This window comes from Triturus cristatus, chromosome 2_2 (assembly GCF_964204655.1).
Source record: "Triturus cristatus chromosome 2_2, aTriCri1.1, whole genome shotgun sequence".
Classification (NCBI taxonomy): Eukaryota; Metazoa; Chordata; class Amphibia; order Caudata; family Salamandridae; genus Triturus; species Triturus cristatus.
The window spans coordinates 738,156,066-738,180,112 of NC_140582.1; positions in this window are offsets into that span (position 1 = coordinate 738,156,066).

Sequence of the window (24,047 nt, forward strand, 5' to 3'; positions counted from 1 at the left end):
TCTGCCTGATGAACTTTTGCTGTCAGTTTTGATAAGAACAGATTACAGTTCTTGATGTCCTGCTTTATTGTTTTCAGCACCTGCAGTATGTACAAGAGCTGTTATCATGACGGTGTTTTGCGTTGGAACCCCACTGGCTAAGTTTCTCCTGCCTTGACCTTCTAGTTGTTGATTCAGTGTACAAGGATCTTGGTCCTCAGATCGTTCACACCACGCATGAAACAAATGGAAAGGTAAAGGTATATTTTTATATGAAATGCAAGGTCCAAAGAAATTAGAAATTTAAAAAAATCAATGTTGTTGACCTTATGTGTAGCATGTTGAAGATCAATATAGGGGGGCGTGGCCAGCAGCATGGTGGAGTAGTCGCATTCGCCAGAGCTCCGGTCGCCCAACACTAATCCTGAACATAATCCTGCTTTTCGAGCCATTATTGACATACCAACCCATCCATAAACCACTTGACTTGGCGACTGGCATGGCCTCGCAGAGGCAAGAAACTGTGTCACTGTGGAGTGGAGCTGAAGCAGCCAAAATGGCCATCGCGACCCATTAGTGGCTTAGCCCTGGTCGGGGTGTGCCGCTCGGGGACCGGCCATGAGCAGTAGACAAACCGGAGAGTGAGGACCGATGGAGATCTGAATTGGAGTGAGACCCCGCCCCCCGGAGGGGGTTCTGAATTCCGATACTGACGCCGGGTAGAGAGAAACCCGGGGCAGGGCAGAGAAGATACACCGGAGGTTGTCCCTGCCAGCGCTGCCATGAAGATTCAGCCCGGGTGAGTCGGGTCTCGAGGGGCAGAGGCCCAATCACTAAACGGCCTGTAAAGACTTTGTTCCATATGCCTGAGGGGATAGCTGTGTGCCGCACCGGTGACCAAGTTGGGCCTGGGGGAGGGACCCCCCCCCTGCCCCAGCTGTCTGCAGAAGGGGGTGAATAAAAGGGATTCAACACAACGTGGAATAGACTGGTTATACTTGTCTGCCATAGCTGAGAGATCGCCCGTAGACGCCCACACTGCCAGACCTTACTTACAAAGGAGTAGTGGATTTCCACCATGATCGTGACTCAGGGTATATGTTTGTGTGCCAAGTAATGACCGCAGGCTGCCTCCAGGAACAGATTAAAGGCCAGGCCACCCGGGGGAGACCCTGCGGCAGCGTCATTGAACAAAGACTTGGGAGAGACATGATTGAGGGCCCAGGAGGCTGCCGGGGAGTGACGGAACACGACTGCCATGGACAGAAAACACAGCCCCTCATGCATCCTGTGTGGCGACATGCTTAAGAGGCAGGGGTGGTGCTGCCCGAGTACTGAACCAGCTGCCGGGGCATGCAGGACACGCCAGGGCCTATCTGGTGCGGAACGGAACCGTGCATGGGTTTCCCCATTTAACTCGGCTTTGGCAATTCAGGGGGTGACTGTGGGGAACACAGGAGTTTGAGGATAGTTAAGCAGTCCCTCTGCCAGGGGCAAAGGACCAATTGGAGGCTGGAGGGGGTCTGGTGTGCCTCGAGGGCATAACTCATTATATCCAGCACTCATGATGGCGAGAGACAAAGAACCCAAGGCACAGAAGCAAGGAAAAATGGATAACTATACAAAGGCGCTCCCGCCGCAACCTGAGCCAGGGAAGTAGGCTGTAGACCCGCCAGACAATGCTGCTATCCTTCAAGCGATCCATGCCTCGAGGGAGGCCATTGAAGCCAAGCCGGCTGAGATTACATTGGAAGTGACTCTCCAGCGACATGATGACCGCAACATCGCAGACCGAGTGACACAAGCATAAACACGCATCTCGGAAGTGGAAGACCCGACGCACAAATTCCAAAAAGACATTAAAGAACTACAAACCAATATGTGAGAAATGGCCTGGAGGGTGGATGATGCTGAAAAAAGGGCCAGAAGAAATAACCTCTGCTTCATCGGGATTCACAAATGGCAGGAAAGATCTGACCTCATCACCTTCCTGGTGACATGGCTGCAGAAAATTCTTCCAGGGGCACAGTTCTCCACCTGCTTTATTACATAACGGGCACACAGGATGCTGAACGTGAGGCCTCCCCCGGGGGCCCCACTGCACCCGCTAATAGCAAAATGTTTGAACTACCAAGATCATGATATGATTCTCAGAGAGGCAAGGAGAGTAGGAGAACTCAAACTGGCCAATGCCAATGGTATGATTTTCCCTGACTATTCAAGGGAAGTCCAGAAAATGCGGAGAAGTTTTGTCTCGGTGAAGAGCAAACTCCGAGCCATGAAACTCCAATACATGCTTCTTTTACCAGCTAAACTAAAGGTAATCTTCCAAGGATCCGCTCACTTTTTTCAAATACCTGAAGAAGCTTGGGCATGGATTGAAGAAAGACCTAGGGTGCGACCAGGCACGGGCGGGGCGGAGGCGCGGCTCAGAGAAACTCTTCCCAGATAGGAACACAGACCGCAGAGGATAAAATTGACGAGGCGACTTTCAGGGAAACTTAAAAAGCCGGTCGGAGTCACGCTGCCACCTACCCCATATCGGAGAAGAAGAGGGGCTTCGGAAGATGGGTGAAGACAGTCCCAAGACACAGACGGAGACTCACACCAGGGGGACAGTGCACAGGTGGCCAACTCTGACAAAGAGTCCCTGGTTGATACGGATAGTGACCACCTGTTACTCAAGGCCATCACCAATGCGGAGGAGTTGGGAGTCAAGAATCAGGGGATGGACAATGATCTCCAATTGCAACAAGATGTTGATGGTGAAAAGGACTGAACTATGGGCGTGCAACAGGAATAGACTGGGCCTGGGACTAGAGAGACTGAACACATTTCTCTCTATTACTGTATATCCTTTAGTGGTTTGATTGTTATTTAGAGTTGGGGGGAGGTGTGGGGTGGGATTGACAGACTTCTCGATTGTCACATACGCTGAGTTGTCACGTTGACTTTTCAAGGGATGGACGGAAAGTGCGGGAGAAAGTGGGGTGGGGATTTAGGGTTGGGGTGAGGGACATCGTTAGTTCAAAGACCCACTACAGGGGCATATCAACAACAACCGGCGATAATTATCTCTAAGCACACTTAGCGCTAGGATAATTATCGCCGGCTAGCGTGAATTTTTATCGCTGAGATAGCGTGCTATTAGCAACGCTTATCTCAATAGCGATAAAAATTCTCACGCTAACAGGCTAACGTGAGATTATCGCTGGAAACCCAGCGATAATCTCACGTTACCTTGTTGATAGGGACAGGCAAACTTAGCCATGATATCCTCCTTCCATAGGATATCATGGCTGAATCAGAAAAATACCAGACGTAAAAAAGCAGCGTTAACCGCGGTTAGCGCTGCTTTTTTTGTCTCTAACAGGGTTCGCGACATTCTTGATAATAGGAGAAATGTCGCTTTGCAACATTTCTCCTATTATTTTCCTCTGGAACGCCCCCTTTGCATCTCATTAGAGATGCAAGGGGAAGCGTAGAGTAAAACGGTGCTAACATGCAAATTTGCATGTTAGCACCCTGTTGTTGATAGGGCGCTAGTTTTATCTCTCCTTTTTTGGCTTTTAAAGCCAAAAAAGGAGAGATAAAGCCCTTGTTGATATGCCCCATGGTTCTAAGTTAGACAGCAGCAGGACATTTCAAGGTACGGGACTAGAAAAGGTTGGATGGGTGCGATGGGGGAACGAGGTCGACCCCTACAGTGTCAACATCATACACACACACAATGGCTGACTTACCCTATACAGTTATGGCATGGAATGTCAATGGATAAGGCAGTAAAATTAAGAGAGGCCTAGTTAATCAGTATATTAAAAGAATTAGGCCTGACGTGGTTCTCCTACAAGAAACCGAGTTCTGTGGCACACGATGTGCGTTCATAGGTAGGGGGACATATGTCACACTGGCACATGCTGGATTCTCATCCGGGGCCTGCGGGGTGGCTATCCTGATTAGGAAAACTTTGCCGTTTTGTACAACTAAATCCTGGATAGATGCCAGTGGTACATATGCTACTGTCCAAGGTACGTGGGGACGGAGGGAGATTACCCTGGATAGTGTGTACGCCACACCACAATTGCAATCCCATACGCTAGGCACAGTTGGTAAGATATTGTTAGACTCGGACACCCCGACTCGTGTTATCGGAGGTGATTTTAATGATGTGGTAGACCCGAGTCAGGACCGGTCTAAAGCGATGGCGGGGACCCGTGTCTCTACCCAGCTGACTGAATTTGTGAGGTCAATGGGGCCTACAGATCTGTGGCGCCGACACCATACATTAAAACAAACGTAGTTTTATTTTTTAGGGGCACATAAAACCTTTTCGAGACTTGACTACCTATTCGCTCCAGCTAGAGAAATACAGACAATCGATGCAGTAGAGTATTTCTCTAGAGGTATTTCTGATCACTCACTGCTAAGAAAGCAAGTAGGAGGGACAGCACGTGGAACACGATCAGAATAGCGGCTGAGTGCCTGGGAATTACGTGACATGGCAGTGATCGAAGTTATCAAACGAGAGACTGAGCTATTCTTTCGAGAGAATGACGGCTCAGTGTCTCCCGAGGCCACTCTTTGGGAGGCCTATAAGGCAGTCCTTTGAGGGAGGCTGCAGGATACAATAGCGAGAAAACACAGAGCAGAAGTTCTTCAGATAGAATCCCTGGAAGTCCAACTTCTTGACTTAACATTACCCCTGAAAATGAGTCGACTTAGCTTAAGCAGCTAGAGGTCACATGCAGGCAACTCCACCCGCTAGTTGATAGGGAGGTCCAGACACAAATACAGGCAATGCAGCACAAACTCTATGAGTCTGGCGACCGGGCAGGGAAACTCCTAGCCTGGCTGAGCCGGCAGGAAAAAGAGACGCAAACTGGGTTGGCCAGATAGTTGAAGCATGTGTACAACACACTACTGCAGCAGACATAGCAGGAGCATTTGAGCGATTTTATACTAATCTTTATAAGGTGAAGGTAACAGTTGACGAAGATGATATAAGCAGCTAGCTTAGCTAAATTGAAATGCCCACCCTATGCCAGGAGGATATAGACACCGTAGAAGCATAGTTCACTCTAGAAGAGGTACAAGTCGCTATTGCCAAACAAAAATCAGGGAAAATCTCGGGTCCCAATGGGCTACCTGGGGAATTTTTCAAACAGAATAATAGTCTGCTAGCCCCACATATATTAAGAATGCTACTGGCGGCTAAGGAGGTGGGTACGCTATCCTTGGATCTTTGCCAAGCCACAGTGGTGGTCATTCCAAAACCTGGTAAAACCTGGTCCTACTGCCCAATCTCACTTTTAAATATCGACACTAATATTTTAGCCTCTATACTTGCCACACGACTGCTTACAGTTATCACATCATTGATTCATAAGGATCAGTCGGGCTTTATGCGTAAATGTTCCACACATCTTAATCTACGCCGACTGGCAAATTGGATAGACACGGCTAAACGGGGAGACAGGCCTTGGATACTCCTGTCGCATGACGCCGAAAAGGCATTTGATACAGTCCATTGGCCTTTTATGAGACATGTGCTTTTAAAAGTTGGGTTTGGGAATTATTTTTGTTCGTGGGTAGATATATTATACACAAACCCTAGCGCCAGAGTCAAAGTCAATGGAGTCATGTCAGCGGCCTTCCCCATCCGGCGAGGGACCAGACAGGATTGCCCACTGTCCCCATCTGCTGTTTGCACTGGTACTGGAACCATTGGCATGTCTAATCAGAGCACACCTGGCATTGAAGGGATTCCAAGATGATGAGAGACAGACGAGGGATGCACAAATCTCCCTCTATGCAGATGATATCCTACTATATATTGCCAGCCCGGACATAACACTTCCTGTTGCATTTGAATTGGTCACAGAATATGGTAAACGAGCTGGCTATACCATTAACTGGGGGAAATCCAGCATATATTCCATTCGAAGCCCAGCTGACACACAACTCGTACCACTGCGTCTTTCTATTGCAACTGATGGCTTCCAATATCTATGTCTGTTCATCTCCACTAATGACACAGACTGCCTCACCCATTATATACAACGTCTCCTGGTAGAATTCCGGGAGGATGTTGCTAGATGGCAGCGCCTCCCATTGACACTACTCGGAAGGGCTGCCATGTATAAAATGATCACACTGCCAAAGCTTTTATATATTCTACAGAACACGTTGTACAATATCCCGGAGGTAATTTCTCGGGCAATAAACGACCAAGTCTGCATGCTATTGTGGGACGGAGGTCACCTCCGAATAGCACTACAAACACTACAACACAGTCAATATAATGGGGGAATGGCGTTACTAGATATCTGGGCATATTATAGGGCGGCTCACCTCACAGTATTTAACGAATGGGGACATGCCCCCAGCGACCACCCGACATATGCCCTAGAAAGACTCCAAATTCAAAAACACTCTCATTTACAATATATATACAGGGGTCATGGAATACAGGGCTTACTACTGGCAACACAGAGAGTAATAGAAGCCTGGAAAGAAGCAGGACGCCAAATGAAATGGGAAAAAAGATTGACAAGGGCTACCCCCTTATGGGAAGGCAAGTGGTTGCAGGAGGTAGCAAAACTGCAGAGGTTTAAATGATGGGACACCATTGGGATTACTAATCTGGGTGACATTATTAGACACAGAGATCTGTTAAGCTTTCCACAATTACAAGATGAATATAATCAGATAGGCAACATTACAAATATAATCAGCTCAAACATGCCTGAAGCATGTAGAAACCTGACATTACTGATCTCCCTGAATATGCCCCATTAGAAGGCAGGCTGCTCCAGGAGGAGATTATGGAAAGGGCAGTTTTGTGGAAATATAAGACACTAATAAATAGTATGCCAGACAATCTACTAACACTTAGAAGTGAATGGGAGGCCACAATGGGTAAATTAGAAGACATAGACTGGGAAACGGTCCTAATGCACCCTAGAGAAGTGGCAATAAAACTCAGGCTGAGACTGATCCAGCCTAAAATATTACATAGAGTTTACTATGACATGGTGAGACTTCATGCAATGAGTCGAGCTGAGACGCTAGAATGCCTACGATGCAAAATGGAGAAGGGCTCCTATATCCACACTATATGGGAATGCCAAATAATACGTAGGTATTGGACAAGGATAGTACAAGAACTGGATAATATACTTGAGACACAAATCCCGATGGACCCCAAATATGTCCTGCTTGGCAAACATACTGATGTCGACTTGCCCAGATACAACCTTCTGTTAAGTGATATAGGATTAATAGTAGCAAAGCGTGACATAGCCATGCATTGGGGTAGAGCGGACCTGCCTACCATGAAAGAATGGAGGACCGGCATGGACATGTACATGGGGTGGAAAGGATAGTATACCGGGCAAGAGGGTGTCCCAGGAAATTTCGGAAGGTCTGGCAACATTGGCTGAGATAATATGGTCTAGAGATAGAGGATGGGGACACAAACATTACACAATTTATTAAATGGGACTATATGGGAGTTGAGCCCAGTGCCCCAGAACCTGAATCTACTGAGGGTGGTGTGCGATAATCACTGTGAGGGGGAGAACAACACAAGAGACTTAGAAGGAAAGAAGTGTAAAGTTAGATACTCTGTATCCCCACCAACTGTATTTTATAGCTATTTCATATTCATCGGAGACATGAGAGATGTACCTGATGACTATTGTTTTGTTATTTTATGTTTTTCGGTGATCTCAAATAAAAGTAAAAACAGTTTTCAAAACAAAAAGTATTGCAATATAAATCTTTGAGGGTAAAAAGAGAAACCTTTCTATGCAAGGAGCAGGCAAGTAATACAAATTTGAATAATTATAAATTATAAAAATGGCAAATACTAGTATCTACACTAATACTTTAGATTTAGAATGATTAGTTATAGAATCATCTTGGGTCACTTGTATTACGTAATTTTATGTAAATGTAAGCTTGCTCATGTGTGGATTGAGATGGGAAATTGCCCGGTTTGGTGTACTGGCTTGTTTGCCTGTCCAGAGTCCCAGACCAAGTGTGTCAAGCCTCCTGACTTTTGATTTTCGGTCCTGGTGTCTTGGTAACTAGTTTGTGTGCAGAGGCTTGGGCTTGTCTATGACATAATAAGGTCCTGGAATTGTCCTGTTACCTAAAGAGGCACACCAAGTGTGCCCTGCCCTCATTACTGATAGTGGAATAACACCCCTTTCATGAATTTATCATATAGGGTGATGGTTTCCTTCATGAATCTCCAATGCCCACAACTCCAAGGAACTCTTCTCCATCATACATGAGTTTGTCTAACCCAACAGCAAGACAACAGACGTCCGATGGCAGTGGCACCCAAATCATCCTCGCCATCACCAATTAAATCGATGTCACCAGGCACAACTTCCAAGAAGGTATGACAGCTATTGCAAACTGGATGAAGAACAGCTGCCTGAAACTACACTCACAGAAAACAGAGGTCCTCATCCTTGGCTCCACCCTCGCCACATGGGACGACACCTGTTGGCCCCGACGCTCAAAAACCCACCCACCCTGACAGGCCATGCACGTAATCTCAGTATCATACTGGAAACATCGCTCACAATGATTCGTCAGATAAACGCTGTCTCCTCCACATGCTTCAACACCCTCTGCATACTATGCATACTATGCACAACATTTAAATGGATACCCCCCGGTTCCAGGAAAACGGTAACTCACACCCTCATTACCAGCTGACTCGACTTCGGCAATGCCCTCTATACCGGAATCAACACCAAACTCCTCCGCAAACTCCAGACCATCCAGAAAGTTGCGCCCAGACTAATCCTAAATGTCCATGATGCAACCACATCAACCAGCACCTCCGCAACCTCCATTGGCTCCCTATCGAAAGAAGAATACCTTTCAAGCTGCTCACACACACCTACAAGTCCCCCCACAACATCAAACCACAAAACCTCAACGTCTGCCTCTCCTTCCATAACCCCAAGAGAAACCTCTCCTCAGCAGTCCTCACCCTAGCCGCCGTCCCATGCTTCAACAAGAACAGAGTGGGTGGAAGGTCCTTCTCCTACCTCGCAGCCAAGACCTAGAACAACCTCCCCCTTCACCTCTGGCAAAGCCCGACACTGCACCAATTCAGGAAAGACCTCAAGACCTGGCTCTTCGAATGACCTTAACAGAGCTGCATACACCCTCCCCCAGAGCATTGAGACCCTAACGGGTGAGTAGTGCACTCTACAAACCGTGATTGATTGATTGGTTGATAGTAGCAGCATGCCTTGTTTTGAAAATCTATTGTTTGATCAGTTTTTTTTTTTAGATGAGTCACTGAAATGGAGACCTGCAGGCCTACTTGTGTAAAGTTCCAATTCTATGTGTTTAACCAGGGCTTTTCGTTGTCAAGTGAGTGTTCTGCTTGTTGATGTATGCAGCCTGTATGTTACAAACATGGTATGTGAGAGTGAGCCAGAGAAATAGAAGCCAGTAGGATTCGTTTTGAATACCCCTGGCCTGAGTTTGCACAAGATGGAAGGTGAGGTTGTGTTCCCAGATAGTAGATGTGTATTGCTTACCTTACTGAAGCTGTAGTAAAGACAGAGTGGTGTTAGATAGTCACTTAAATCTTTTGTTTAGCAAGGAGGTGCTCCGATTAGTCTTTCCGACCACTGCCTTTTGGTGGGAGGTAAGGATGAAGGGCAGAACTGCAGATTCCAGGTTGAAGACTAAACTGATATCAGAAGCTTCAATCTACACAAAGGCTGTGTCTATTGAAATGCATGGAAATTATACTCAAAAGGAGAACCACCTTAAAACAGTGTTACATTTTCATACTGTGGATTCACATCTCATATCACCTGACTTTGTGTATAAAAGTTGGGATCTCACCACCCCACTTGTTGTTCCAGTTCAAAGTCCTCTATGGCAAAGGAAAGGAGATCTCTGAAGAACACTCAGGGGTCTTCTGGGCAACCAGGGTATGTGTCTGCGGAACAACCAGTCTCCCAGAGGTTACGGGACATCAACTGAAGTTTGGATCTTGTGCCGGAGGATTGGTATACCTGTCTGGAAGTGCTTAGAAGCTGTGTGCCTGTTTAGAGTGAGAAGGAGCCTGCTAGCCATTCATTAGGAGTGTCTGTCTAATCCAATGGGCCACAAGCAAAGTCCTGCTGCCTTCAGAGTGGGCCCACCATAGATAACCCAAAGTCAGACACACTCTCTGTTTGTCCAGTTAAGACTACACCAAGCCAACATTGCCATCTCCACTTCTGCAATGAAGGTCCTGGTACAGATGCACTGCTGGGTGTGGCTCCACCACTCAAGGCAGGGGAGAGGAGACGCTGACTGATATGCCGCCTCTCCAGGACAGAGTGTGCAGCTGGTGTTTGAAGGCTTGGCAGCAAGGTCGACCAAGGAGGAACTTGAAAATTGACAGTGTATACACACGCTTAGGGGTCACTAAACTGCTGCTTAGCAATATTAATGCTACTACTGGATTGCTCACAGAAGAGAGGGCCATCAAGAACCAGTAGATGGCATGAACCAGGGACAGAACAGGGAAGAGGTGGGAGGAGGCACATCATAGACCCAAGCAGCATCCTGAGACAATAAATTGTCCTTGGTTGATAGTAGTTTGCAGTATTTAATTCTAGTGTGTAATAAAGTACTTTTGTTTCTTGTTATGAAAATAACTTGCCTGGACATTCCTTTATTGAATTGTTGATTGATTATACTTGAATATTCTCACACTATCTCCTTGAGAAACCTGGGAATACTTAACATCATTATGACACATTTAAGTGAGGAAGGTGTTGTACTTGGCCCATTTGCAGAGTCACTGTAGAATGACCCAGGGGTATTAAAGATAAACTTCCTCAACCTCCCACAGTTGGATTCAATGCCACATGTGCTAGGCTCAGAACTGCTGTCGCTTATGTGCCTAGCCAATATTAAGGAAGCATTTTTGCAACTGAAGCCATCTGGACCCCCAGACCCTGATTTGGGTTGTTACACAAGACAGTGTAATTTGGTGGGATAATTGTTTGTTTCATTGATTGAATTCATTTTGTAGTTGGGTTACTGAGGTTGTACATGAACCAGACTTGGTGAGACATTCAGGATTAATCCCATTCATAAAAACGGTGCCTGCAGTTCTCCAAGCAACTATCATTTATTTTATTTTTTAAGACGGTATTGAAAATGTTTGTGTTGAGTTGATATTACTTCATTTGTTTTTCTGGACCCAAATTAAAACATTCACAATGAACTGGGGGTGGTGGTGACAGGGGTTCACATGGTACACAATTGTTGATCATTGGCTTATACTGAGGGTCACTGCCTGGATGATGATGGCGGTAACTGTTCATCTTTTTAGCTACTTCTGACCTTCTTTGACCATGAGGTGTTATGGGCAAAGCTGAAAATAATGACATTTCCCTGGCAGGTTGTCAACTTTACAGGTCCGACATTCAGGAAATGAGACTCAAATAGAGTTAGACCTAACTAGCAAATTTTGACAGTGCAAAATGAAAAGAAATTGAGAAAGTTTGTATTTTGGCATGACTCACTCAGTGTGCTACATGGGAGACAGCTACATCCTCTGTTCCCTCGGGAGCCTCTAGGCATTCGTCCCACCCATGCTGACTTCTGGTAAGCACTTGATGATCTGCGCTCTTGCCCACCTAGAAACCAGCACTGTGGTGGAAGGAGCACCCAGCCAGGTCCATTGTTTGGGCTCTGTTGCTGGCGCAGGGAGTTGGGATCCTCCACCCGAATGCAGAACTAGACGTAGCGCGGCAGAGTTTTTTTGTGACTTCACAGAATTCCACGTACCCCTTGTGAGAAAACATAAAATTTACCTTTACAAAAAGAATACAAATATAAAAATATATCCTGCATATAAATAAATATATATTCTTAAAAATTTGTGTTTAAAATAATTTAAAAATTAACATTTTAAATTTAAAACGTTAATTATTTAACAAAAAATAAAGTAACATAAATAAAAATAAACACAAAATATCAAACATATATCAACTAATTGACACTATTTTCTACATAAAATAAATGCACATAATTAAATAAATACACATTTAATACCACATACACCTTGAACCAAACTTAAATAGCGTTTTCTATATAAAGACATAACTGACATAACAATTAAACGGACACTATAGCAACCAATCGAATAAAACGAAAAACAACAACAGCCAGTAAAAACCTTCTACCAATTAAATAAACAATATAAAAGCTGGCAAATAATCAACAACAAACTACATCAAAAACTGCAAACACTGGAGCAGAACAAAACTCTCCCGGATTTTTGGCTGAAAAAATATATTAAATATTAACAGAACAAATTGAGTATACTTTCTAATTTATTTCCACCCCTTTAGCTAACATAATTAAAAAGCAATATACCTGAAGTAATAAAATTCATTACTGTGTTCCTATTTTGCCCTTCTCTATAGACTATCTCAACTTCAAACAAACAACTTCACTAAATGGCAAAGAAAAGCAACTAAATATCGTAAGTATACTCAAAAAGCAACTCAAGAAACAATAAACTAACACTTTACTTCCCTCAACTTTACCCTTCTTCAACACCCTACCTTTTCCAAAGAATATAACAAAACATATTTTTATATTTCAACTGGAAAAATCAGGAGGCTGAAAACAGAAAATATCAACTGAAACTTTCTCAACAAAGCAAAAATTTGAAAACACAACATATAAGTAAGTTTGAAATGTTTTAAAAATGTTAACATGTAAAAAATGTGTATAACATATAGTTAACTCTTTCTACATATATATTTAATTACAGTGCAATTAAGAAAATGACAGTGGGTGTAAAATGTATCTCTTCACAAAAAGCAGACTTTTGCTATGCTACATGGAGTACACATACAGGCAAGAGAAAAGATCTTCGAACCGCATATATTGGAATTGTGCAAACTATTACTCAAATGCTTGCTATGGGACAGCAAAAACTAGAGAAACAATTCTTATAAGTGTTAAAGACCATAACCAGCCCCAAAATCACTGAAATTGAAGTTAGAGACATCCTAGAAAACATTAAAGAACCAACAACACAAATTCTAAAAGATATTTTACCCTACGCCCAGAGCAGGTAACTGGTCAGGTACAAGCTATGCCAACTTTAAAATTACTAATTTTCAGAAATACAAAAGCCACCACTCAAACACCACTTGCGCCAAAATATTTAGAGAGGGAGAACATTCCAATGGAGCTCACATTAACACACAAAGAGGAACAATTCCTTTTATATGACAATAAATGTAATGAAAAATGAATTATCCTCTTTGCTACCCTTACAAATGTTTTAAAACTGGGGCAATGCCAAATATGGATGATGGAAGGAGCATTTTAAATTTGTCCCAAACCGTTTTATCAACTCTATACCATCAATGGGAAATAGTAACATACCTTTCATTTATGCAGTATTGCCAAATGAACAGACAAGTACCTATGTAGAACTCCTAACCCAAATAAAGCAGCAAACTAACAATTACTCCTCCAAAAGATTATCATTGATTTTGAACAAGCAATAATACAAGCCATTCTTAACGTTTTCCCCCACACATCCATAGTAGGTTGCTACTACCCCTTTAACCAGAGCATTTGGCGCCACCTGTAAAAATCCACCTTAAGGCCCAAGTTAGACTTGCTGTGACGCGGCGGTCGCAGTTCAGCCACTACCCCACCAGCGGTCCGACTGCCCCATTACGAGTTGGAGCAGTCGGACTGCCCTGGGACCACCAATGCTGCCAGGGAACCACCATTCCCTGGAGGTGGTGTGGTGGTCAGGAGGCCACAATATGATTTGCTGGACTGCAGCAGTCCCGCCAAGCATATTAAGAGTTTCCTTTCCTCCAGGGTTTACAGGGAGGTACTTAACACTGGAGGAAAGGAAATAAAGGGAACCTCCAGGGGCCCTTGTGCCTCCTATGATTGTGTATGGACACAGGGGGGCATCATTTTGTGCCCCCCTGTGTACTTTCCAGTACCGTACGTGGAGGAACCTTGTGAGTTGTTCCCATTGCTGTGCCTTTTTCAAAGGCACTGCCACCTTTGAAAGAGGCACCGCCCTGGGACCACCATGCCGCCTGCCTGTCTCGTTTGTGTGGGGGTGCGCCGGCGGAGTATCGCCCATCCTCGCACTGCCAAAACTCTTAATCGGGCCCTAAGTGTATAATATGCAACAATTAGCCATTTTGCATATGCAATACAGATTAATAGCTCTAGCCTACGTCCCCATCACTAAAGTAGCAAATCATTATAACCTACTAACAGAAAGTCCCTTTTATCAAACAAATGAAAATTAATTTGCTCCCCTAATTGATTATTTTGAAGATAGATGGGTTGGAAGGCTCTACAGATCTGGGCACAGATGCTCTCCAAAATTCAACATTCCATGGTGGAATGTGCATGACAGCGCCAACAAACAATTTTTCCAAACATAAAATAACATACACGCCTGATTTGTATTGATTTATTTATTAATCTAAAAATATTATCATTATGTCAAAAAAATATATAATACATTTTCAAATAATAATGGACATAATACAAATATTTTTATTAATGCTAAAAAAATAGTACAAATTGACTAAACGCCCAAAAATAGAAAGTTACAAAACAAACTTGAAATAATCCTCCATTTATCTCATACATAATATAGCATTTAATATATAATTATCAAAATACAAAGAAACACATAACATTTCCCACCCATAATAAAATAATTACATTACTTACAATTTTGTAGCTGCAGACCGTTATCAAAACAAAGAAAATTCCAACAGTAAATCCTTCCAAGACAAGTTTCCAAAATTTAAGAACCACCCAAAATATGCAAAAATACAACTGTGCAAAAATATATCAAAGTAATCCTCTTTGCTTTAAAACCATAAACAACTTGAAAAATAGAGTAAAACATAAGAAACACTCCAGGAAAAAGAAAAGGAAATGATTAAAAAGAATGAGGACCTGATTTTGAGTTTGGTGGTCTAGGCCACCAGACTTGCGGTGGAGAAGAAGTGGCGGTTCTGCGTCTGCTTCAATTCGAGACAGCTTTTGGGACCACCCATCACTATTCCCATTGGGGTTGCCCTTTTTCAGGGCACTGCCGTGGGAATAGCAAAAGGACTGTCCGCCTGCAGAAGTTCAACTCGTAATCAAGCGGGCGGTCTTTGCATGGCTTTGGTGCTGCAGCGCTGGCAGAGAGCCAGCGCAGAAGCACCAAAGTTGTAATTGGGTCCTTAATTTTTAATAAACTAATGCACATTTCCTTTATAAAAAAGTGAAACACATCTTCCATATAACTCTATATCCGGAACAAAACCACCTGTGAAAAGAAGGAAAAATCCTCCCGCACAAACATACACATTTCCATATCATACAATAAACAATTCAACAACACCTATTACTACACTTAACATATTCAAATACAAATAAATAATGAAGTACAACACAATATATTTGTAAAAAAAACACTACATCAATACTACTTCATACACTACCGAAAACAACTACACTACACAATAATTTAAAAAATAACACACTATATACTCTATATATAACCAAACTACCTTCCCCTACCCTTACATGACATTAAAAATAGTTTAATAAAGACTGTCAGAAATAGACTGTGTTTGCCCCTAGAAGGGCCCCTGTTCCCAGTGGCCTCTCCAATGAGTCCTGAGGGACACCTTTGGTGCCCCCAAACATCCATGCATGGATGCTTGAAAAGTGTATTTTTCCTACTGCCTCTTGTGCTATGGTCCACAGCACAAGCCGCAATAGGAAACATACACTTTTTGAATGCGTGAAGGTGGTTGCATTGTAATTTGGGAAACGGGACCTATGACTCCTTGTCAGGTGGTCCCATTTCCGACACTATGCTGGTCGGACACTTGTGATGAGGCCCATAATATTATTTAATAAATGTTACAACAATATATGTTACTTACAAAAATTGTAAATATTTATGAATGTTTATTTCCAAATACATACTACCTATAACTAGTGTTTATCAATAATACAGAAAAATTTTTTGTAAAATTTACTACTAAGGGCATAATTTCAAAGTCCTCCGACCGACATCGCCGCAGATGTGGAAGCGACAAACATCAGCTCCGCGGTAAAGTGATGTGAAGGGGGCACCATACCGGTTGCCCAGGCAGGGTAGGCGGTAAGGGGCCCTGCTAATTTTGATATTTTTGACTTTGATATTACATACCACGATACCTTGAGATCACAATTCTTTTTACACAATATTTATGTCACAGTATTTTGTTTCGATATTTTGTGTGTATAACAGCACTGGTGATTCAGGTACCCCAGTCTCCCATTCCACAGCCAGCTGCTAATTGTTCCCAAATGTATTCAAACCAGGTCCCGAATTTGAATCAGAATGCCTTCCAGAATAATAATCATACCAACAATGTCCCATGTTTGAGACAAGTGTTCAGTCTTCCTACTTGTGTTGTAAATGTGAATTGGACACATGTGTGGGGTCGTACAAATGGTAATGTGGGTGGTAGATGTGAAGCTATGTGTGATTTACCATGCAGAGTTCCACCAATGACTTGTGTCGAAATTATAACACAATCATTCTGTCCATAACGGCAACTGCCCATCAGAAGAGGGTGCTATGGAAAGCCATCGCCTGGAAGGTGTGCACCCTAGGGGTCTCCAATAGGTGCAGTGCCCACTGCCACAAGAGCTGGGATGACTACCGGCGCTGGGCACACAAAATTGCTCAAATCCAGCTGGGACTGGTCCCTCAGAGCAGCAGGGGTGCACACTGGACCTTGACCCCGCCATGGTCCGCATACTAGCGGTGGTCCACCCAGACATTCATGGGCATTTGGGAGCCCAACAGCAGCAAATTGGGGCGAGTATTGGCCTGAGTGTGACATTGTGCATGGGCAAATACCTTTTTTACACAGGTAGCTTTTTTGCATAAAGTTTGGAGCGGACTCATATCCCACGCAAAATTAGCTTTGTTGCTAGTGTAGGTATGGTGTTTGGTGCCTGACGTACACAAATAATGGCAGACTATGTTGCCAGAAACTAAGCAGGGTCTACTTGTACATGTCACAATAATGTGGCATCTCCACACGGTGGTCTGATGTTCCTACTTTTCTGGCATTGTCACATGATGTCATGTGCTTAAGTGGTCCTACACAGCACACTTGTCATCCTTGTGTCTGTAGTGTTGCTGCCTCACTTACGTGTCTCATTTGATGGTGTACCGCAAACTTATGGCTTGTCATTTACTGTACTCTGGGTGCAGTGATTGCTTATGAGATACCATGGTATTTTGAATTGTGCAGTACTAAGAGTTTGCTAAATAACACTCATGCCATCTTTTTGGATTGCGACATACAGCCATGTCTACCTTTAAGTGTTGCAATGTTAAGAATACCCAAGTGACATAAATGAATTGAGGATACATATGAGTACCTGTGTGTGCATCAGATATTTCTGTCTGCCAATGTGTACATGGCAGTAAGAATGAGTGATGTGCATGTAAATTGTTGGGGTGGAGAGCAACCTGTGGTATTTTGGGCTATGGATAAATGTATCACACATACCCACTGAAATAGATGTAGGTCAACTTGTGGGAAAACATGCTGAAAGAATGACACAAATGTTTGCATTTCTCTAATTTGTCTCAGCCAATGCTTTACAGCTGGAAACATTATATTATTATATGCAGTCTGCTGGTAAGGGCATGTGTGTCTGTGTAATAACAGTCAGTTGATGGTGTAATACATCTTGATGTCAGATGCAGACATCTTTATGTGATATGTGTGTCATCAGTCAGTGTGCTACATGAACACATGTCACATATACTTAGATTGTGCTTTGAGTCCTCTGCCCTTGTGTAGGCCGATCTGTCATCTTCATTTACCGTCCCATACCTATGACTCATACTTTAAGTTGCCTCATGCCAGTGACATTTACATTGTGGAACGTGTCTACTCACACAAATATCACATTTCATGGTGATGAACCTTGGGTGAGTCAGTTACAATGAACATTAGCGGTGCTATCTCACACTAATTGGTGCCTATTTGTCTGCGTACTACTGTTGTGTGCAACATATGACGCATACATTGTGTACTAATGTGCCTCTGTCAACAGCATCATGTGGCAGTGAACAGCACTGAAATAGTCACTGTGAGATATTAGTTGTGTGGAATGGCCACATCCATGTCAATTCCGGAATATGATGTGGATGTCACTCATGTATTGTATTTGTACTGCAGTACAACATGTAGCATGGTTGGAACATATGACCTTTGGCTTGTTGCAGGTCCTGTGTGGATAGGTTGGGAATTTTACGTGCCATGAGATAACTTAAGTTGAAAACCTCATGTTACAAGGGTCTAGGTTGAGAGGGTGAGAATTCTTGCCACACACATGAGGGGTAAATCTGTACTGTTTCACAAGCGCATTTTTTGCTGTACATGGTCCAGGCACCCCGAAGATTGCTTTGGCTCAGGTCATGTGGCCTCAATGCATGTTGCAATGCCAATGTTACAGAGGATGTACTGACCGATATACCAATAGTTGACCGTGGTAATGACAAATGTGTTTTGCAATGAAATGCTAGCATGTTGGTCAACAGCATTAGTTTTACACCTGCTTGTACTACTATTCCAAATTATAAAGACAGCTGTGGTGCACTCAACTGTATTCAAGTTATCAATTAAACTAAGATTGTAACTTTCAGACTAGGTGTGCTCACTTTGAGGTGGTTCCACCCGACCACCCATTCAAAAAGACTTATAAAAACCAGGACCTAATAGTTCTGGACAAAGTGAGCACTACCAGGGGTACTCAGACATGAGTGTTCACAAATTTTCAGTTTAGTAATCTCGACTGTGAGAAACCAAATTTACATTTACGAACATGAATCCAAAATTACGGTCTATTGCGCAAAGATAAATACTAAATGATAAGGACATCAGTTGGCGAGAATCTCCAATCCTTCTTTATTCAGAGGAAAATTCATGCAATATCGGAGAAATCTCAATTTTGATGATTTCAATCGGTTGACAATCAAAGAAAATCCATTCCCAATGCATTTCGGGTGTGCTGAGCACCCTTCTTCAGGGGTAATCTACAATAAATATATACATGTATACATAAATGCAAATGACAACGATGGATGCAAAGTATATAATATAGCCTTATATTTATCAGGAGGAAAACGTTCAATTACTGGAAAAACTCAGTCTTTTGAAAGGTAAAAAACAACGTTCGCAAGAAGCACCCAGATAGGATGACCAGAAACACCACACTGCTTCCGTGTATTAGTGCTGTCCACAATGTGTTAGTTACAATACTGGTGAAATAAAGTATAAAGAGTCCCAAAAGGAAAAAAATGTGAGTGGCTGCTGTTTCCGGAAAAAGAACGTGATGAAAACTGAATGTTAGAAGTGAATAACATATGAGTTGAAAGTCTTTGCGGTCAATGTGATTACGCTACCTTAAAAAGGCATTCCTAGAAGTTTGCCTGTGTATCACTGCGCTGCAGTCAATGAAGCTGGAGTTGTGGTCAGCTATCTCGCGCTGTAAATAACCTCTGGTGCAAGGTTACTATGCATAGCCATGGCAGATACAAAAATACAAAAAGAGCCTTAGTAACTTATGTTATGAACGATATCTTGTCTCACACGTGTCCAAGAAGCCTCTCTCACCTGTGTGTGCATACCTCGCCGGGTGTTTGCTTAACATGTACCGCTGTACCGTATATAAATCTGTATCAAAAAAATGTACAAAAAGAAATTCTAAGTGAGGTGTCTGCTCTATAAATACGTATTATCCCAAAATTACTTTGTGGCTGAAATTGCACTTACATGTGAGAAAAACCTCCGGTGTCGGTAGCCTCTTCGAACGCGCTTACGGAGTGAACCGTCCTGGTTTCAATAGGGTGTAAAGCCACGCCAAATGTATAAAGGGCTCCAATTGGGCGTGTAACGTGGTGTGCAGTTAACATGAAGAAAGGACTACTAGTTGTAACTGGGACAATTATGCGGCCATCTTAGTGTGGTGTCAACGGTGTGATATACGTGAGGATGTGTACTACTATTCCAGCATCCACAGAGGGCAGTGAAGGAGACTGGCCCAAGGCTGTTGGGGTTGAAGCTGGCCAGAGTGGTTCCCCGTGCAACAGCAACCCAGAGATGACTACTGGCCTGGGGGATATGGTGAGTGCCCTGGAGGAGCAAGGCGACAACACTTCATCGACATTTTGTTCATCTTCCCAAGAGGCAACTCCCAGGTGGTTGCAGAACAACCTCAGACAATATCAGCTATATCTCAGTACGCCACCCCACCCCACATCTATCTCCATCCTCCCTGCTGCTCCCCAACCTGGTGTCTGCGGCCACTCCTCTAAGCAGATGAGAGTTTCCTTTGACTAGGCACCTCAGGCTTGCCCCTGTCTCCCCCACTGCCCTGAGGGTGAAGGTGATAGATGACCTGAGGCAGATCTCTGTCAGAGAAACAGCAGTGATTAATGTCTTCCAGGGGGGAACAGCCATTACTACGCGGTTTTTACCACGCGTAGCCATTACATTGCAAGCGTTACAACGCATGCGATGTAACAACGCGTAGCGTTTACTATGCAAACCATTACATCGCATGCGCTTTTATAACGCATGCGATGTAATGGCTATTCACGTCGTTGTGAGGAAACTAGGCTGTTTCCTCACAAGGACGTGCACCGCCCCTCAGCCGCCGCTAGAAGCAGGAACCTGGATCAGAGACGGCGATGCTGGAGAGGAACCATGAGGAAAGAGAGGTAAGGGGGATTGCCTTGGGGTGGGGGTTACTTTTGGTTTAGGATAGTGTTAAAGTAGTGTTGTAATGTTTGTATTGTGTGGGGTTGTGTTTTACATTTTAGGGTCATTTTAGGGTGTTTGTGTAGTGTAGTGTAGTGTTTTAGGGTAGTGTCAGTGTTTTAAGGTTTAGTGTAGTAGTAGTGTCTGTGTAGTGTAGTGTAGTGTTTTAGGATTTAGGGTAGTGTTGTAGTGTTTGTGTAGTGTAGTGTTTTAGGGTTTTGGGTAGTGTTGTGATGTTTGTGTAGTGTAGTGTTTTAGGGTTTAGGGTAGTGTTGTAGTGTTTGTGTAGTGTTTTTGGGTAGTGTTTGTGTAATATTTTAGGGTTTAGGGTAGTGTTGTAGTGTTTGTGTAGTGTTTTAGGGTTTAGGTTGTCATTGACATCGCGTTGTAATACCCGCGTAGTAATGGCACACGTGGTATTGGTATGCGATGTAATGACATACATCCCCTCCAGAAGTATGACAACAAGCTTACCCAGGCTATTGCCTACCTGGTAGGCATCTCTATTCCACACTCATGGCAGCCTTCTAACCCTCCCACCACTCCTCCTGCCCATCCTCAATCCACCATCCTTTGCCCAGACCTGTCCAATGCACAGGCACACCTGAGCATACATCATCATCACACAGCACACTCCAAAACAAAGTTAAGAGAAAAAAACATAGCACGGACACACACATGAATCACTCACCACAATCCCCACAACATTCACTGATACCTAAATAGGCAACACACCTCCAGTCCAAGCCACATCTGCTCCCAAAGACACACAGGAGCACACTGCAGCCATCCTACCAGACAATCTACAGACAGACACAACATTCACAACACCATCCTCTTCAGTAGAGAGCACACAGCCAGACAAAACACCCATAACACCAGACATATACACTACACACAGGACCGAGCCACACACACAATCACCAGCCAAAGAGACAGACACTCAGAGACATAAACACACAAAATGTGCATCCACAAGTCACAACCCTTTACCACCCAGACCCAATCCCTCCCCTCACCTACTCCAAAATCTCCCATGCCCCTTACCATCTTTGGCCTTGGCTTCTTTCCAGCCACAGATGTGCCTACCTTTCCCAAATCCAAGAGGACTGGATTTCCACCTAGACCCTTCCCTACCACTTCCTCACCTAAACTCCCCTCATCCTACAACATCCACCACTACACCACAATGGGGTAAGGGTAGGACATTCTCCAGGTCTGTCCCCAAAGCACCTACTTCCAAAAGATCCAGGAGAGACAAAAAACAGCAACCCACATCTGCAAAATACAAGATCCACAACTGACCCCACCCACTCTATACCTACCAGTTTCATTAGGGGGAGCAGAATCCTACGAGTAGTGCACTCCAACTCTCCCAATCCAGAATCCACACCTCCCACAGTTCAAACAACCCATCTCAATCCTGAAACCAGCACTTCCACAGCCCAGACCAGCCCGCCCAGTTCTGATTCCCCCTTTTACCGCCCAAACCAACCCTCCCAATCCCATTTCTCCCAACCAGTAATCCAGCCCCATCTACCAACACCACCTATTCATTGTCCTGAGAGGTGCCTTGCAATGCTCTGACTGGGAAGTTTTGAAGCACAGCAGTGTACTTGACCACACATTAGCACATTTGGATGGGGGTTGGCCATTCAAATTGCACAGTTATGTGTTTGTTGAAATAAAATGTAACTATTTTCTTTATAGACCTGTTTCCTGCCCTTTATAACCATACTGACAAAGTTTGCTTGTATTAGTTCCACAATGCTTGTAGATCCTTTGGCAGTGGTAAGTATGTTCTGTCCTTGTGACAGATGATCGATTAACAGAGGGGGGGATCATAGCTCATTGGATGCATATCTGGGATGAGTTACTGTTGCTGAGCAGATTGATGCACATGGTGTCTGGTAAGTGGGGGCGTTAAACTCCGCTCCCCTGGAGGAGTTCACAGAGGTTTTGCAAGTCCGTGCTCTGCCTGGAACGCAAGGTTTGGTAACAAAACACTAACTCCCCCATGTGGTGGAGTTTACCAGAGCCCACAGCCCACCTCTACATCAAGCCACCTCTTACTGGCAGGGCCACAGTGTCTTTGAAGATGACTAAACCCCCCCAGGGTGTCTGAGTCAGGACGGTATATTATGGTGACCGTTACTTTACAAAAACAACAACTAGGACAATAAATTGACAGAGAAGTAGGACTGTCTGTTAATGTCAACAGCAACAGTGGTCACTGAAAAAGGAATACAATGATGACAGCTATAGAAGGACTACAGTGTAGTTTAATCATGCAATCATTATTACTAATGGGAGGTTGAAGTTGACTAGTTACCTAGCACCAAGAGACCATCTGGTGGATGTGCGCTTTACAAATGGACAGTAACATAACATAACATAACATAACAAAGCAAACAAACAGAATAATATAGCAGGCAGCTCTTAGATCCCCACGGCAGTCTCAGTCTCTAACGTGGCCTGTCGTTCCAGCTAGGTCTGACTAATTGAAGTAATTGAATTATCTGCGGATGGCCCTTGACCCCCAACCCACTGTTATTGTTGTTTTTTTCACCACCTGCTGCCGCCAATCTCAGTGTCCTTTTGTTTAACTTTAATCTGACAGCTTCCCACTCTGATAATGCTGCCGAATAATAATTAATGACCCGGGCACCAGCAATCACAACCAGGAAGCGTGACAGACTCAGAGAGACACTTCGGGGACCCATCTGCAGCAGGTTTTGGCTCTATTTTCCCAGCTGTGCCATCCACTGGCTGACTCAGAGGGGCATATTTACAAGGAAAGTTGTGGAGTGAGGTGTAAGCATTCCTGGTGTAACGCCTCACTCCGCCACTTCAGAATCTCAGTGTTGCACCATATATACAAGAATATGGTACAGCCCTTCATTTCCCCCTGTGCTGGCGCTACACTTTGCAGCCTAGCACCAACGCAGGCACCCTTGCACCATAGTGCAAGGGTATCTGCGTGCAGGGCAAACCCAGCGATAATCTCACGAAATGTGGCATCAGCTTGTTGATAGGGCCCCACAAACTTAGCCATTATATCCACCTTCCATAGGATATCATAGCTAAGTCAGTCCTGAAGCAGGCGTAAGGAAAGTAGTGATAACAGGGGTTATCGTTACTTTTCCTGCTTCATAGCGTGGGGCTTGATGATAAAAGAAATGTCGC